This window comes from Anomaloglossus baeobatrachus, chromosome 6 (genome assembly GCF_048569485.1).
Source record: "Anomaloglossus baeobatrachus isolate aAnoBae1 chromosome 6, aAnoBae1.hap1, whole genome shotgun sequence".
In the NCBI taxonomy this organism is placed as follows: domain Eukaryota; kingdom Metazoa; phylum Chordata; class Amphibia; order Anura; family Aromobatidae; genus Anomaloglossus; species Anomaloglossus baeobatrachus.
In genome coordinates, this window is record NC_134358.1 from 132,369,339 (window position 1) to 132,387,731 (window position 18,393).

The 18,393-nt window shown below is 44.0% G+C and overlaps 1 protein-coding gene across 1 annotated transcript in view; it reads right to left on the reverse strand.

Moving 5' to 3' along the window:
• FAM110B (family with sequence similarity 110 member B) overlaps nt 1–18,393 on the reverse strand; it is a 199,616-nt gene that overhangs the window by 109,748 nt on the left and 71,475 nt on the right. Inside the window, exon 2 of the mRNA XM_075316337.1 lies at nt 14,377–14,505. The gene's annotated coding sequence lies outside the window, so the exon portion shown is untranslated. The remainder of the gene's footprint in view (nt 1–14,376; nt 14,506–18,393) is intronic.

The following is an 18,393-nucleotide window of genomic DNA, read 5'->3' on the forward strand; positions in this document are numbered from 1 at the left end:
ATGTACACTCTGCACCCCATTTTGACAAACCGCCCTCAGAAATGTAGAAATTTTTGCAATTTTTTTTAAACAAGAAAAACTGAAATATCTCATGGTCATAAGTATTCAGAACCTTTGCTGAGACACTCATATTTAAGTTCTATGCTGTCCATTTCCTTGTGATCCTCCTTGAGATGGTTCTACTCTTATTGGAGATCAGCTGTGTTTAATTAAACTGATAGGACTTGATTTGGAAAGGTGCACACCTGTCTATATAAGACCTCACAGCTCACTGTGCATGTCAGACCAAATGAGAATCATGAGGTCAAAGCAACTGCCCAAAGAACTCAGACAGACTTGTGGCAAGGCACAGATCTGGCCAAGGTTACAAAAGAATTTCTTCAGTACTCAAGGTTCCTAAGAGCACAGTTGCCTCCATAATCCTTAAATGGAAGAAATTTAGGACCGCCAGAACGCTTTTTAGATCTACCCATCCAGCCAAACTTAGCAATTGTGGGAGAAGAGCCTTGGTGATAGGGGTAAAGCAGAACCCCATGATCACCATGGCTGAGCTCCAGAAATGCTGTAGGGAGATGGGAGAAAGTTGCACCAACTCAACTATCCCTGCAGCCCTCTACCAGTTGGGCTTTCATGGCAGAGTGGCCTGACTGAAGCCTCTCCTCAGTGCAAGACATATGAAAACCTGCATAGAGTTTGTAAAACAAACAAACAAAAAAAAAAAACACACATGAAAGTCTCCCAGACTATGAGAAAGAAGATTCTCTGGTCTAGTGAGATGAAGATAGAACTTTTTGGTGATAATTCTAAGCGGTATGTGTGGAGAAAACCAGGCACTGCTCATCACCTGCCCAATACAATTCCAACAGTGAAACATGGTGGTGGCAGCATCATACTAACAAACTTGAAAATATGCAAATTTAAGCAAAAAGATATTTTTTGACTACTTCTCTTTAGGAGAGAAAACTGCAATGTTTTAGAACAAAGGTAAAATCTTCCTGACAGCCTTACCTTTTTTTTGGTAATATTGGGGATCCAACAGCATAATGCAAATGACATACAGTGCCTTGCGAAAGTATTTGGGCCCTTGAATTTTTCAACCTTTTCCCACATTTCAGGCTTCAAACATAAAGATAAAAATGTAATGTTATGGTGAAGAAACAACAACAACAAGTGGGACACAATTGTGAAGTCGAACGAAATTTTTGAAAAAATAATAAACTGAAAAGTGCGGCGTGCAATATTATTCGTCCCCTTTACTTTCAGTGCAGCAAACTCACTCCAGAAGTTCATTGAGGATCTCTGAATGATCTAATATTGTCCTAAATGACTGATGATGATAAATATAATCCACCTGTGTGTAATGAAGTCTTCGTATAAATGCACCTGCTCTGTGATAGCATCATAAAGATCAAGGAACACAACAGGCAGGTCTGTGATACTGTTGTGGAGAAGTTTAAAGCCAGATTTGATTACAAAAATATTTCCACAACTTTAAACATCCCAAGAAGCACTGTGCAAACGATTGTATTGAAATAGGAGTATCATACCACTGCAATTCTACCAAGACCCGTCCGTCCATCCAAACTTTCATCTCAAACAAGTAGAAGACTGATCAGAGATGCAGCCAAGAGTCCCATGATCACTCTGGATGAACTGCAGAGATCTACAGCTGAGGTGGGAGAGTCTGTCCATAGGACAACAATCAGTTGTACACTGTACAAATCTGGCCTTTATGGAAGAGTGGCAAGAAGAAAGGCATTTCTCAAAGATATCCATAAAATGTGTAATTTAAAGTTTGCCAAAAGCCACCTGGGAGACAGACCAAACATGTGGAAGAAGGTGCTCTGGTCAGATGAAACCAAAATCGAACTTTTGGGCACAATGGCAAACGACATGTTTGGCATAAATGCAACACAGCTTATCACCCTGAACACACCATCCCCACTGTCAAACATGGTGGTGGCGGCATCATGGTTTGGGCCTGCTTTTCTTCAGCAAGGACAGAGAAGATGGTTAGATGGGAAGATGGATGGAGCCAAATACAGGACCATTCTTGAAGAAAACCTGTTGGAGTCTGCAAAAGACCTGAGACTGGGACGGAGATTTGTCTTTCAACAAGACAATGATCCCAAACATAAAGCAAAATCTACAATGGAATGGTTCACAAATAAACGTATCCAGGTATTAGAATGGCCAAGTCACAGTCCAGACCTGAATCCAATCGAGAATCTGTGGATAGAACTGAAAACTGCTATTCACAAATGCTCTCCATCCAACCTCACTCAGCTCCAGCTGTTTACAAAGGAAGAATGGGCAAGAATTTCAGTCTCTCGATGTGCAAAACTGATGCACATACCCCAAGCGACTTGCTGCTATAATTGCAGCAAAAGGTGGCGCTACAAAGTATTAACTTAAAGAGGATGAATAATATTGCACGCCCCAATTTTCAGTTTATTATTTTTAATAAAAGTTTAAAATAAGCAATACATTTCGTTCAACTTCACAATTGTGTTCCACTTGTTGATTCTTCACCATAAAATTTAAATTTTTATCTTTATGTTTGAAGCCTAAAATGTGGGAAAAGGTTGAAAAATTCAAAGGGGCCGAATACTTTCGCAAGGCACTGTAACACAGAAAACAGATTGGATTAAAGAACTGGCTGAATCCAAAGGTGAATACAGTCATAAGAGCAGCACAGGAGCAGAATTAATCCAAATACACAGCTAAATCTGCACAAACCAAACTCGTTCACTTAAAGTATATAAAAAGAACACAGAAAATACTCAGAAACATGCAACGGTCAGTCAGAAAAAAAACACTACACCAGCAAAACCACAGGTTATTTCAATTTTACTTTGTCAAAACAAATGTACAAGAAAACGTCATGCAAGGAGATCTGGGACATTTCCTGGATGCTTACGAAGCACATGCTCTGACATACAGCATCCTGTTTGCTGACCATGAAAAACAGTTACTTCATAGAATTTTAATTGATAATTTTTGCCAGATGTGTGAAATTGCAACAGAATGAACTACCATGAGAACCGCACAATTATCCACTAGTACCGTAGTGGGTGGGAAGAAGCGCTAACCATGTGCACCATTCAGTAGTGAACAACCTGTGTCATATACTACATCACTACAATAGTTTGGATACATAGATCTTTACTAGTGATGGCTGAGCACTACCATGTTCAAGTGCTCAGTACTGAGTAACGCCTAGTGATGGGTGAGCACTACCATGCTCAGGTGCTCAGTACACGTAACAACTAGTGATGGGTGAGCACTACCATGCTCGGGTGCTCAGTACTAGTAACGCCTAGTGATGGGTGAGCACTACCATGCTCAGGTGCTCAGTACACGTAACAACTAGTGATGGGTGAGCACTACCATGCTCAGGTGCTCAGTACACGTAACGACTAGTGATGGCTGAGGACTACCATGTTCGGGTGCCTAGTATACGTAACAACTAGTGATGAGCGGGCACTACCATGCTCAGGTGCTGGTTACTCGTAATGAGCAGTTGGAATCTCTTGGATGGGCTCTACTTGTCTACTAGGTATAATGGAAGATCTTACGGATTTAAGCCCGCTTTACACACTAAAATATATCTTACGATGTGTCGGCGGGGTCACGTCGTAAGTGACGCACATCCGACATTGTAATGTACATTGCAGTGTGTAACAGCTACTTGCGATTGCGAATGAACGGTAAAATGTTCATCGCATACACGTCGTTTATTCCTCATGAATTGAACGTCAGGTTGTTCATCGTACCCGTGGTAGCACACATTGCAATGTGTGACACCCCGGGAAAGATGAACAGATCTTACCTGCGTCCTGCGGCTCCCGGCCCACAATGCAGAAGGAAGGAGGTGGGCGGGATGTTTACGTCCCGCTCATCTCCGTCCCTCCGCTTCTATTGGCCGGCTGCCGCGTGACATCGATGTGACGCCGAACGTCCCTCCCACTCCAGGAAGTGAACGTTCGCCACCCACATCGAGGTCGTATGGACGGGTAAGTACGTGTGACGGGGGTTAATCGTTTGTGTGGCACATTCAACAAATTGAACATGCCGCACATACGATGGGGGCGGTTACGATCGCATACGATATCATATGCAGAATCGTAACATGTAAAGCAACGTTAATGCTTGAGTTCCCCATTGACTTCCAGTATACTCAGGCACTCAAGCCAAGCTCATCTGACTGCTCATTATGAGTACTACTGAGCTCATCAGTAACCATTACCTTTGTAGGCTGAGGGTTTTACATTTAAGATGATCTGTCACCATTCCTGATGATCTGTCACCATTCCTGATGATCTGTCACCATTCCTGATCATCTGTCACCATTCCTGATCATCTGTCACCATTCCTGATCATCTGTCACCATTCCTGATCATCTGTCACCATTCCTGATCATCTGTCACCATTCCTGATCATCTGTCACCATTCCTGATCATCTGTCACCATTCCTGATCATCTGTCACCATTCCTGATCATCTGTCACCATTCCTGATCATCTGTCACCATTCCTCACTGATTCTTTACCGCTTTAGTAAATTACTTTAATTGAAATAACAATTCTGCAGCATGTCTTCTCAGAATGATGTGCTGTGCCGTTCCTTCTTTACTTCCAGAAATTTACGAGTAAATTGACAATGAGGTGTTAGAACTCTGTCTAATCAATGCAGCTCGTAATCAAATGTAGGAGACAGACACCATTTTTGAGAAGGAATTTTTAAAAAAAAAAAAAAAAATAAAATTGTGGTTCTCAGCAGCGCGTCCTGTCCATACTAGACGTGATGCCAAATGAAGCCAGTGCTATAGTGGCGCTAGGATGCTGAATGTAAGCATACCTTTTGTTCAGAGATTGGATGTTTTATTTCAGAAATATGTGCAAGCAAAGTTCCAGCAATGCACTGCTATGTGATTGACAGGTGCAACAGGAAGGGAATATGTGGCTCGGGTCTTGCTTTATATTCCTGGCCCAGTCACACTATATAAAAATCGACTTGCGGTGCTGATTTGAGATCCACAACCTGTAAATTTCTCTTGCAGGTACATGTAGTTTAACGTGTAGCTTTTCCCCTATGGATTTGCATTACATTTGGAAGATCTGCACGTAAAAATGCATGCAAGAAACCCCTTCTCATATGCAAAAATATACAGATTAAACTCTCACAAGGAAAACAAACAAAACCATGGCCCAAAATGTAATCCAAATTGACAATTAAAATTGATCCCCAACGAAGGCTAAAAACTTGGACTATCCCAAAGGGTGCTTTACACGCTGTGACATCGCTGGCGATTGCTAGCGATGTCGCGAGCGATAGCACCCACCTTCGTCGTTCGTGAGATATGTGGTGATCGCTGCCGTAGCGAACAATATTGCTACGGCAGCGTCACACGCACATACCTGTTCTGCGACGTCGCTGTTGCTGCCGAACAATCCCTCCTTCAAGAGGGAGGTGCGTTCGGCGTCACTAAACAGCCGCCCAATAGAAGAGCGGGGGGGGAGGAGATAAGCGGCCGGAACATGCCGCCCACCTCCTTCCTTTCCGGTGGACGCAGGTAGTATGATGTTCGTCGTTCCTGCGGTGTCACACACAGCGATGTGTGGTGCTGCAGGAACGACGAATAACCAGCGGCATGCACCACCAACGATATTATGATAAGGAGCAACGTGTCAACGATCAACGATTTTTGACGTTTTTGCGATCGTTGATCGTCGCTCCTTTTAGTCACACACAACGATATCGCTAACGGCGCCGGATGTGCGTCACGAACACCGTGACCCCAACGATATATCGTTAGCGATATCGTTGTGTGCAAAGTACCCTTTATACTTCAGTTGGTATGTAATGTACCTGATCATGATTAAGGATGCTGAGTACACCTGAAACGCGTGAAACCACTATCCACACCTTCACTGTCTGCTTTATGATGCACTGTAGGGAATGAATGAAGAAGATGTGGGGTGTCAGATCTGGACTTCTACTCTTTCTCTATTAGTGGTCAGAGCCGTGTTTGTTTCATATGAACCATTTTGTTATTTTTAGACTCATACCAATGACACATGTATCTATTATATGAAGTGATGTCATATTATGTCACAAAGTCTTTTATGTGCAAGTATAGACAGTCAAGCAATTATCTCAGGTATGAATACCTGAATATGAAGCATCACTTCGTGTACAAGGCAGGCCGGGAGAACTACAACATGGACCAGCAGCCCCATTTTTCTGCTGCCAGTCTTTTAAGTAGAAAGAGTGTGCACACGTACATTCACAATGCCGCCACAGTGTACACTGGGTCATTACAGTGCCAGCATAAAGATACTTTTCTGGGGGCAGGGCTTGTGCTCTGCTCTATCCCCGTTGATAGATGGATTCTGATCACCTGTGCCCCCATCGCTGGACATTATCCGTCATTTAATCTTCCTCTCTCCTCCAGGACCCCACTGGGTGTATGCATGTGTGGATGCAGAAGTCTCAGCCTCCTACATACCACAGTCTTGGCCTCCTACATGTACATTATAGCACAAAAGTGAGTACACCCCCTCACATTTATGTGAAGATTAATTTTATTATATCTTTTCATGGTACAACACTGAAGATATGACACTTTGATGCAATGTAAAGTAGTCAGTGTACAGCTTGTATAACACTGTACATTTGGTGCCCTCTAAATATCTCAAACACACAGCCATTAATGTCTAAACTGTTGGCAACAAAAGTAAGTACGCCCCTAAGTGAAAATGGCCAAATTGTTCAAGTGTCAATATTTTGTGAGGCCACCATTATTTTCAAGCACTGCCTTAACTCTTTTGGGCATGGAGTTCACTAGAGCTTAATAAGTGCCACTGGATCCTTTTCCATCCTCCAAGATGAACGACATCATGGAGCTGATGGATGTTGGAGACCTTTCATTCTTCCACCTTTGGTTTGAAGAGGTTTAGGTCTGGAGACATGCTTGTCCAGTCCAGCAACTTTACCCTCAGTTTCTTTAGTAAGGTACTGATGATTCTGGAGGTGTGTTGTTTGGGGTCATTATCACATTGGAATACTGCGCTGTGGTCAAGTTTCTCAAGGAAGAGATCATGCTCTGCTTCATATGTCACAGTACATGTTGGCATTCATGGTCCCCTCAATGAACTGTAGCTCCCCACAGCCGGCAGCACTCATGCAGACCCAAACCATGATACTCCCACCACCATGCTTGACTGTAGGCAAAACACACTTGTCTTTGTACTCCTCACCTGGATGCTGCCACACACTAGATTATCTGAACCAAATAAGTTTACCTTGGTTCACAGGACATGGTTCCAGTAATCCATGTCCTTAAGGCCCCGTCACACTAAGCAACATCGCTAGCAACATCGCTGCTAACGAACAACTTTTGTGACGTTGCTAGCGATGTTGCTGTGTGTGACATCCAGCAACAACCTGGCCCCTGCTGTGAGGTCGTTGGTTGTTGCTGAATGTCCTGGGCCATTTTTTAGTTGTTGCTGTCCTGCTGTGAAGCACAGATCGCTGTGTGTGACAGCGAGACAGCAACAACTAAATGTGCAGGCAGCAGGAGCCGGCTTCTGCGGAGGCTGGTAACCAATGTAAACATCGGGTAACCAAGAAGCCCTGTCCTTGGTTACCCGATATTTACCTTTGTTATCAGCCTCCTCCGCTCTCACTGTCAGTGCCGGCTCCTGCTCTGTGCACATGTAGCTGCAGCACACATCGGGTTAATTAACCCGATGGGTGCTGTAACTAGGAGAGCAAGGAGCCAGCGCTAGGCATTGTGCGCTGCTCCCTGCTCTGTGCACATTTAGCTGCAGCACACATCGGGTTAATTAACCCGATGGGTGCTGTAACTAGGAGAGCAAGGAGCCAGCGCTAGGTATTGTGCACTGCTCCCTGCTCTGTGCACATTTAGCTGCAGCACACATCGGGTAATTAACCCGATGTGTGCTGTAACTAGGAGAGCAAGGAGCCAGCGCTCAGTGTGCGCTGCTCCCTGCTCTCTGCACGTGTAGCTCCGTGCGGTGGTAACCAAGGTAAATATCGGGTTGGTTTCCCGATATTTACCTTAGTTACCAAGCGCAGCATCTTCTACGCGGCGCTGGGGGCTGGTCACTGGTTGCTGGTGAGCTCACCAGCAACTTGTGTAGCGACGCTCCAGCGATCCCTGCCAGGTCAGGTTGCTGGTGGGATCGCTGGAGCGTCGCAGTGTGACATCTCACCAGCAACCGCCTAGCAACTTACCAGCGATCCCTATCGTTGTTGGGATCGCTGGTAAGTTGCTTAGTGTGACGGTACCTTTAGTTTGTTTGTTTTTAGCAAACTGTTTGCAGGATTTCTTATGTATTATCTTTACAAGAAGCTTCCTTTTGCGACAATAGCTATGTAGACCAATTTAATAAAGTGTGCAGTGTATGGTCTGAGCACTGGCAGTCTGCCCCCCCCACCCCTTTAACTTCTGCAGCAATGCTGGTAGCATTCATACATCTATTTTGAAAAGACGACCTCAGTATATGACGCTGAGCACGTACACTCAACTTCTTTGGTCAACCACGGTGAGGTCGGTTCTGAATGCAACCTGTCTCGTTAAACCGCTTTATGGTCTTGGCCACTGTGCTGCAGCTCAGTTTAAGTATGATGACAATCTTCTTATAGCCTCTGCCATCACTATGTAGTGAAACAATTATTTTTTTCAGATCCTCAGAGAATTCTTTGCCATGAGGTACCATGTTGAACTTCCAGTGACCAGTATGAGAGTGTGTGAGCGATAACAGCAAATGTAACACATCTCCCTATTCACACCTGAAACCCATGACACCGGGGAGGGAAAATGGCTAATTGGGCAAAATTTGGCCATTTTCACTTAGCGGTGTGCTCACTTTTGTTACCAGTGCTTTAGACATTAATGGTTGTGTGTTGAGTTATTTAGAGGGTACTGGAGAAAGAATGGATATATTTCCGCTCTTCCACCAATGCTAAGAAGTGTTGATTAATATTAGTAATTTATTTTACAGGTCAACGCGTTTCTGAGATCAAGTCCCCTTCCTCAGGACCATGGAAAACAACAGACTGTTGTTGATTTCCATGGTCCTGAGGAAGGGGACTTGATCCTAGAAACGCGTCGACCTATAAAATAAATTGGTAATATTAATCAATACTTCTTCGCATTGGTGGTAGCGCGGCAATACATCCATTCTTTCTCCAGTACCTTCCAGATTATTTACGTGGAGCTGCAGCAACCGCCATTAAATTATACCTTATATAGGAATTGTGCTTGCCACAACCCTGCCAGGTGAGTGTTTTCAATTTTACCTAACTCAACATTTATCTGGTAAAGCCCTTTTTTGCGCTCTCCTTTGTTTTTAGCTTGAGTTATTTAGAGAGCAACAAATTTACACTGTTATACAAGCTGTACACTTACTACTTTGATACAATGTAAATTGTCAAATCTTCAGTGCTGTCTCATGAAAATATATAAAATGTTTACAAAAATGTGAGGGGTGTAGTCACTTTTGTGAGATACTGTTTATGCCGCAGTCTCGGCCCCCTATCGGTACAGGCGGCAGTCTCGGCCCCCTATCGGTACAGGCGGCAGTCTCGGCCCCCTATCGGTACAGGCGGCAGTCTCGGCCCCCTATCGGTACAGGCGGCAGTCTCGGCCCCCTATCGGTACAGGCGGCAGTCTCGGCCCCCTATCGGTACAGGCGGCAGTCTCGGCCCCCTATCGGTACAGGCGGCAGTCTCGGCCCCCTATCGGTACAGGCGGCAGTCTCGGCCCCCTATCGGTACAGGCGGCAGTCTCGGCCCCCTATCGGTACAGGCGGCAGTCTCGGCCCCCTATCGGTACAGGCGGCAGTCTCGGCCCCCTATCGGTACAGGCGGCAGTCTCGGCCCCCTATCGGTACAGGCGGCAGTCTCGGCCCCCTATCGGTACAGGCGGCAGTCTCAGCCCCCTATCGGTACAGGCGGCAGTCTCAGCCTCCTAAGTCTATGAGAGCCTCATTCGGGCCTCATAGACTTTCATTGGGAGATGTGACGTAATGATGACTTCTGGCCAGTGAAAAGTGGATTGACACTGAAAAACTGCCGGAGGGAGAGTAGAATACTTAGGGCAGGGTACTTGCATGTAAAGATCCACTCCAGCGCTGAAACCCCCCCCCCCGAATAAAACAAAAACTGCATTGGTGCTTTAAGGCCCTGTGCGCACTGGAAAACGGAATTTTCTCAAGAAAATTCTGCAGGCACTGAAAGATTACCGCACCCGCGGTAAAAAAAAACGCGGCAAACTGCACCCGAAAACCGCATGCGGTTTGCCGTGGTTTTACCGCGGTATTGTTCGCGGTATTGCCGCGGTTTTGCCGCGTGCGGGTTGGTACATGTGTTTTATTGCATTCAATGCAATAAAGCACATTGAAAAAAAAAAGAAAAAAAAAATCATTTCCTTCTGAGATAGATAGATAAATAGACAAATAGATAGAGGGCAGATCGCTGCATTTCTCCCGAGCGGTAAGTAGTTCACATTACTGGCCGTAGGAAATGTCCTGTGGTTACCTCTGCTGTCTCGCTGCGAGGCTGCATTCAGCAGTGTGTGAGTGTCAGTCGTGGCTGGATGCAAGCATCGCAGGATGTGGATTACGTCGGAGCTGTGTGTTTTGGGGGGGTTAATAAAAGGGTGAACGAGGAGGCTTATTTGTGTTTTTATTTAAAATAAAGGATTTTTCGGTGTGTGTGTTTTTTCACTTTACTTACGGGTTGATCATGTCAGCTGTCACATAGACGCTGCCATGATCAAGCCTGGACTTAGTGGCGGCGATCCGCCGCCATTAACTCCATATTACCCTGTCTGCCACCGCATCACGGCAACAGGAAGAGCTGGGGACACACTCCGGTACTGCCGCATAATGGATGCGACGGTCCCGGGGCAGCTGCGGGCTGATATTCTCGGCTGCGGGAGGGGGGGGGGGCATTAACCCTGTCCCTCACCCTCCCCAGCCTGAGAATACCGGACCGCAGCTGTGTGCTTACCTCGGCTGGAAGGTAAAAATACGGCGGAGCCCACGTGTGTTTTTTCTATATTTCCGTTTAATTTCTATGTGTATTCTATATGTCTGTGTGTGAGTGTGATATGTGTGTGTTCTATGTGTGTCTGTGATGTGTGTGTTTACTCTGCTCTGCTTCCTCTTCCTGTCATAATGACATCACTTCCCTGCAAACCGCAGGCAGCGATGTACATTACCGCAGGTAAACCGCAAAATACTGGAGGGAATAATGCAGGAAAACGCAACAAATCGCATAGATTTTGCTGCCTGCGTTATTCCCTGCGGGATTTCACGTTTACATTGCAGTCAATGGAGTGAAATCCCGCAGCGACGTGCGGAAAAGAAGTGACATGCAATTATTTTTGCTGCTGGAATCCCGCAGCAAAACATGCAGCTGTCAAAATCCGCATAGTGCGCATAGGATTTTTTTTTCCCATAGGTTTTGCTGGTGAATCACTGCAGAGATGTTATGAACATAACATGCAGCGAAACATGCAGCAAAACCGCAGGAAATCCGCGGCCAAAACCGCAGGAAATCCGCACAGGGCCTTAGAGAGTAAAGAGGGGCATGACCAACAAAGCAAAATTCCCTGATTGTGGGGTGAGGAGTGTTTAAGTATGTGGGCTGCTTTTTGTTCCAGTCAGGCCCTGGTACAAGGATTTAACAGTTTGATAATATAATATTACACCAATATACTGTGACACTTCCTCTGCGAGGTAAAGGCTTTACAATACATGATAAACTCAAACTTTAAGAACATTTGACAGACAGCTCAAACTTTTCATCTGGAGTTCGTGCTCCATAAGAATTTACTTCCGTCAGATTTCCTTCATATGTAAAAAAAGAAGCCATTTGTATCTTCTCAAAAGGCAATTACACAGTGAGTGAACATGCTTATCTTGTCATTTCCATGTCCATGCCCCCACAACTTAGCTGATGAGCAACAGCACAGTCATAATTTTTGTAGAAAGCCTGAAGGCGGTGTGGTATACAATTCGTGCAGAAGTTTTAGTAGTAGGAAAACAGAAAAAAAAAAATATATATATATATATATATATAAAGTGTACAAAACTCTATTAAAGGAAATTAAAAAAGGCAATATATTTTCTGTGTTTCATATATATATTTTTTTTATATCCCCATGGATCTGTAATGCTTGCATTTTATCAGCTGTGCAAGTGCAGAAAGAACATCTGGCGGTATAATAACTGGAGGATTTTATATCTGCTATCGCTCAGCCTAAGCAAATTGAAGGAATGCAACACAGTAACAATAGGCCTTTTGTGACCTACCAGCACAAGATTAACCAAAAAGGGGTAAATCATGTGAAATATCTCTTCATATTAAGCTGAACTCAAGGTTTCCCATGAATAACAGTCAACACTGCTGAAAAACTAGAAGATTGGAAAGTGTAACTAAAATTCTAAAATCGGAAAATGGGAAGTGCAATTTTTTGCGGGACTGCCTTGCCTCTGTCCATGAAAGCATTTTTACGGCTCCCCCACGTGAGCGTATAACATGACCGAGGATTTGACATTTTGTTGGATCGCACTTGGCCTAATGTTATACTATGGGGCAGTGCGCTGTTTTACTCATGCCGATTCGGTTTGAGAACTAAAAAAAAAAATATCGCAGCATGCCGCGGGTGCATCCTATAATCAGATGACATGCACCTATTCCAGTGTGTGTGTGTGTGTGTGTGTGTATGTATGTGTATATATATATATATATATATATATATATATATATATATATATTATATATATATATATATATATCATCCGACTGCACTCCGATGACATCCGAGTACAGTTCGATATACACAGACAGTGGAGAAGGAGAAATTAAGCTCTTATTATCTTCAGCTGTGCTCAGACTCTCACATGTGAGAAAATTGGATCACAGAAAAATGACACTTGGCTCGAACTCTGATAAGAGTTAAGCTAGGTGTCATTAAAGGGTGTTGTCCACTATTAGGACAATCCCTTCTAATTCCACGTTTCCACCAGATGGAATAAAAAAAGCCTTTACTTTGCTCCAGTACTGGCACCGTTCCAGCGGTGCCACAGTTCACTTTCCCATAGCTCACATACCATTGGACGCGGGCTTCGCACAATAACCGCTGTCTCCTGTGTCCCAGCTGTAATGGCTCCAGTATGGGAGGAGAGTATAGACTTCTTTATTTAATCTGAGGAAAACATGTGGAATCAGAAGGGGTTGTCCTAGTAGTTGACAACCCCTTTAACATAATGGCCAGTTTCTCTTGCATGATATTGAAGAAAAAGCTGTGGAAAATAAAGCGCAATAGGGTCTTACCCTTAAAAAGGTACAGGGCAGGGGAGGGGGGAGCAATATTACTCACCAACTGTAGTTGTGACAGTCACAGCTACTATAATCGCATGTAGAAATGGACCACGGCAGCAGCAACCCAAGCGGCAGATAACAGAGAGAGGTAGAAGACGGGTTTCTAAATGCCGCGCCAATGATCACAAGTCTGAAGATCAGATTAATGTAGCTTTATTGTTGCATAGGTCTACGCGTTTCAGGAGCTCTGCCCCCTTCCTGGTAGGGTTGTGCAAGTCACAACTCCTTATGATCGCATGCGAGTGCCTTTTTGTGGTTTAGCAGCGGCCCCGGAATGCAGTATATAATATATAGGTCAGGTAAAGAGAAAACCGGTTTAAATGCCGCGCTAAAAACCACTGATGCTGTAGATGAAAAAGATTTCCTTTATTTCATAATTCTACGCATTTCAGAGACATCTCCGTCTCCTTCCTCAGGAAAAGAAATCATATGAATATGGAATATGATTTCTTTTCCTGAGGAAGGAGACGGAGATGTCTCTGAAACGCGTAGAATTATGAAATAAAGGAAATCTTTTTCATCTACAGCATCAGTGGTTTTTAGCGCGGCATTTAAACTGGTTTTCTCTTTACTTGACCTATATATTATATACTGCATTCCGGGGCCGCTGCTAAACCACAAAAAGGCACTCGCATGCGATCATAAGGAGTTGTGACTTGCACAACCCCACCAGGAAGGGGGCAGAGCTCCTGAAACGCGTAGACCTATGCAACAATAAAGCTACATTAATCTGATCTTCAGACTTGTGATCATTGGCGCGGCATTTAGAAACCCGTCTTCTACCTCTCTCTGTTCTCTTGCATGATAGAATTTACGCCCGTATGTGTGAGCCCTTAATATCTTTTGGTTCTAGAAAAAGTTTCTACAAAAACTTGAAAAAGTCAAAAGAAACAACATAGCATCAGGTTATAATAGGAAACAAAGAGACAAATGAAGAATTCAATGACTGCTTTACCTCTTAGTTGACTCCAGTTTCAGCGGCTCAGAAGGGATCTGGTGAGGTCATGTTACTATCGCAAAGGAGTGAAGGCAATCATAAGGCAAATGGGGCTTCTGTAGTTCTCGTTGAGTTACGTTCGCAGAGCTGCATAAAGAAAGGGGAATAAAAAATGAATATTGTTATTAGCGAGAGCATAAAAGCAAAAATAAAATATTTTGCTCAAAATACATTTTTTAAAATTAATACTGCCCACAAACATCCATGAGATCCAAGCAAATCTAAATAACTAGGTAGTGAATGAGCCTAGAAAGTTGTGAGTTGCAGCCTAACTTTAGAAAGGTATTCTCTATATAAAAAAAAACAAAAACAAAAAAAAAACAAAAAAAAAAACAGGCTCCTGGAGTGGAGGAAGTATACAGAAATGTGTCCATCTGTCGTCAAGTACTTCCAGATATCTGAAGTCTGGAGCGGGTTGGCCAAACTAAGGCCAGTTTCACAAATTTGAAAGACGGACCATACCTGGCCTCACCACTGGGTCCCTTGGCTTGAGTTGACTTACTCATACATGGCTATGGAGAGATGTGGCAGATATGGCACTCAGAGCGCAGTCCATGCAAAACCGGCCTAAAAAGGAGACAGATAAAAGTGTTCCTTTTCTCTATGCTATTGGAGTGGGGATGATTCTACACTACAGTCAGACAGGAAGATCTTATAATCGAGCAATAAATGGTCTCTTTTTCAGATTAGATGAAGAAAAGGACCAGATATTACTGAATCATCTACCTAATTGGAAAACTTAAAAGCGAACATGTCAGGTCCCCTATGCACCAGAACCACGAGCAGTCCTGGGTGCCCTGCCTAACTGTGCCTGTATTTAGTAGCATAGATAAAGGAATTTTTAGTAAAAGTATTTCTAAAGATCCTTTATGATATGCTAATGAGCTCAAGGACTAGTCGTAAGGGCTTAGTTCCCATGCTCATTCTGCCCTCCTAGCATGTTAGCACGGCAACAGGGGCATATAAACATGCTATTCAATGCCAACTGCCCAGTGTCATCATCAACAGTGACGTGCGTACCTGTGTCCGTTCCATTGCATCAGAACGCCTGGCTTAAAGTCACTGCGCATGATCAGAATTCCCCGAACTTTCGGTCATGCACACTACACCAGTTTGAAGCAGAGACGCGTACACCCGGCTTTATAGTGCGCATGACCGGACGTCCGGGGACTTCTGATCATACGTATAGAGACAAAAACCAGTGTTGGCCGCGGTGACAACAGAGTGGTGAGCCACCATGCCTCTGATGCTGTGCATTCATTAGCATACCCACAGGGGCGTGCTTACATGCTAAGGGATCTGACTAGCCAAGGGAAGTAACGCCCTTGCGATTAGTCGCTGGCCTCATTAGCATATCATAAAGGATGTTTAGAAATACTTTTTTTAAAGGATCTCTTTATCTCTACTACTATAGACTAGGACAGTTATCCAGGGATTAGAAATATGCACCCAGAACCGCTTTTGGTTCTGGATACATATTGCACCTGACAGATTCCCTTTAAAGGGGTTGGCCATGTTACAGTCAATATTAAGACGTGGGTTTTAAAAACGCATATATTCAACTTCCTGATACGTCCATCTTTGGTCCATAAGACTGCTTCAGTTAAAAAGACCACATGCTCATGCACCCCCTTCAGCCTGCTGTAATTAGTTCCTTGTGTCCAGTGTGTTACTATAGAGGAGGTTGGATGATGTGGCTCAGTGGTTAGCACTGCAGCCTTGCAGCGCTGGGGTCCTTGGTTCAATTCCCACCAAGGACAACATCTGCAAGGAGTTTGTATGTTCTCCGTGGGTTTCCTCCAGTTTCCTCCCACACTCCAAAGACATACTGATAGGGAATTTAGATTGTGAGCCCCAATGGGGACAGTGTGTCCACTGTATGTAAAGTGCTGTGGAATTATATATAAATGAATTCTATATAGATATATTATATATAAATGAATAAATATTATATTAAGTGCCTCATCAGATGCCTCTCAATCGGCCGAGCTTCACTAATAAATAAAGTGAATATATACACAATGCATCAACTTCACGACACATTTAGACGTTATTTTTTGGAACTCTACATTATGTTGATTAGCAACAATTTGGCCCTATGGTCCGACTCGCTTTCATCCATCTCCAAACTACAGAATTTGTTTGTAGTCTGTAACCCTGGAAATGGTGAATGTTTAGACCTAGACTATTTCCATGTCATTTTTTTCTATTTTAGATGCATTATAAGTAATAAAAACCTTAACCAGTTCCAAAACTATACAATTTATTAAAAAAGTGCGTATAAAATGTATTTTACAAACATTAATTACAAAAGCAAAATGCAGCCTACAAAAAGCAAAAAAGGTTCTAACTAGGACTGGCCGAAGACATCACATAATAAATAATAGGACATATAACGCCTCGTCTCCGCTGTATACTTCTGCAATTCAGGGACCATTAACTTTTCTCATCTTTTCCAGGCAAAACAGACTGTGCTCAATAGTCTCTCTGATTAGTGATGAGCGAGCATGCTTGTCACTACTCGGTACTCGCACGAGTATCACTGTACTCGGGCTGCTCGGCGGGGACCGAGTAATCTCGCGATACTCGTGCTTTACTCGTGGTCTTCATTTCTGCATGTTGGCGCTCTTTTGAGAGCCAGCCCTCATGCAGGGATTGGCTGGCAGACCACTGCAATGCCACAGCCCTGTTAGTTGTGGAATTGCAGTGATTGGCCGGCCTGCACAGCGTCACCGAGCCTTTATATCGGCCGGCGCGCTGTGCTCTGCTCACAGCTATTCTGACAGTGAGTGTAGGGAGAGTGTCGCTGATTCAGGGAAAGCTTTGCGGCCCTTTATAGCTTTTTCAGTTGCAGGGCTGCAAACAGTGTGACCAAAAGTCCTTCTCAGGACTATTCTAGTTGTATACAGGCAGGCAGGGTATAGCCAGGTCGGAGTACAGTAGCAGAGTCCTTCTCAGGACTATTGTTGCTATATACAGGCAGGGTATAGCCAGGTCTGAATACAGGCTAGTGACCAAAAGAGTCCTTGTCAGGACTATTGTAGCAGTATACAGGCAGGCAGGCAGGCAGGGTAGTGGTGACCGTATACCAGCCTTCATATCTGGGGCTGGTGTACACAGTGTAAAACAGTCCAGATAGTGTCTGACTTGTCTGTACTGTAATTGTCGCTCCCCAAAAAAACCTGTTAGTAGGTTATTATTGCGTCCGTGCTTGGTTTTTAAAACCGCACGTGTGTGCCTGTTGGTGGCAGCGTACAGGTGCACTGGTGTGCGTTTACCAAACTATTATATAACGCACAAGTGTAGTGTATAATACACGTCAGTCAGCAGTGGCTGATAGTGTCAGAGTTCTTAATTTTTGCTCCTAAAACCTGTGTTAGGTTATTATTGCGTCCGTGCTTGGTTTTTAAAACCGCACGTGTGTGCCTGTTGGTGGCAGCGTACAGGTGCACTGGTGTGCGTTTACCAAACTATTATATAACGCACAAGTGTAGTGTATAATACACGTCAGTCAGCAGTGGCTGATAGTGTCAGAGTTCTTAATTTTTGCTCCTAAAACCTGTGTTAGGTTATTATTGCGTCCGTGCTTGGTTTTTAAAACCGCACGTGTGTGCCTGTTGGTGGCAGCGTACAGGTGCACTGGTGTGCGTTTACCAAACTATTATATAACGCACAAGTGTAGTGTATAATACACGTCAGTCAGCAGTGGCTGATAGTGTCAGAGTTCTTAATTTTTGCTCCTAAAACCTGTGTTAGGTTATTATTGCGTCCGTGCTTGGTTTTTAAAACCGCACGTGTGTGCCTGTTGGTGGCAGCGTACAGGTGCACTGGTGTGCGTTTACCAAACTATTATATAACGCACAAGTGTAGTGTATAATACACGTCAGTCAGCAGTGGCTGATAGTGTCAGAGTTCTTAATTTTTGCTCCTAAAACCTGTGTTAGGTTATTATTGCGTCCGTGCTTGGTTTTTAAA